Genomic DNA, 721 nt, shown 5'->3' with positions numbered 1-721 from the left:
ATCTGGAAACAGCCTAAGTGCCCATCAGCAGATGAATGGATTAGAAAACTATGGTACATCTACACAATGGAATACTATGCTGCTGTAAAAAGGAAGGAATTCTTACCATTTGCAACAGCATGGATGGAACTGGAGAGCATTATGCTAAGTGAAATAAGCCAGTCAATGAAAGAAAAATACCACATGATCTCACTCGCTCCGCATTCTTGGTGCTAAGAGAGCACCTGGAGCTGTGTGGGGCGGGAGAGAAGTGACCGGGTGAGAAGTGACCAGTGCCTATCGGTTCCTTCTGTCAAACCTGGTTTCGTTATGAGTGGACAGCGTAGCCAAATGCTCCTTTCAAAGTGACTGTGGATAAAATGTGTAATTTTCCCTCTTCATTGAGTCTATAACCTTTGACTAAGAACCAAGAATATGATGAGCAATGGAGAGTTCTGTAACTGAGACACTGAGCCACGCTTTAAGATGCTGTGGGAGGCCTATGAATTTGCCCAGGATTGAAGATGCATGGTCCCTTTCAAAGATATGCATATGATCCCCCTGCTGACCTTGCTTTCCATCTGACAACTGTTTTGAGAAACGAGGTAAGAAGGAGAAAGAAATGTTCCTCTTTCGACCTCTTCCTTCGGGCCAGTACTTCCTGGAGCCAAAAGTCTCACTAAGTGTTTTTTAAAATTTTGTTTTATTGCTTAAAGTATTACAAAGAGTAGTACATATGTCT

The sequence above is a fragment of the Myotis brandtii genome, unplaced genomic scaffold, assembly GCF_000412655.1.
Source record: "Myotis brandtii unplaced genomic scaffold, ASM41265v1 scaffold328, whole genome shotgun sequence".
NCBI lineage: Eukaryota > Metazoa > Chordata > Mammalia > Chiroptera > Vespertilionidae > Myotis > Myotis brandtii.
This window is presented reverse-complemented; position numbering follows the sequence as displayed.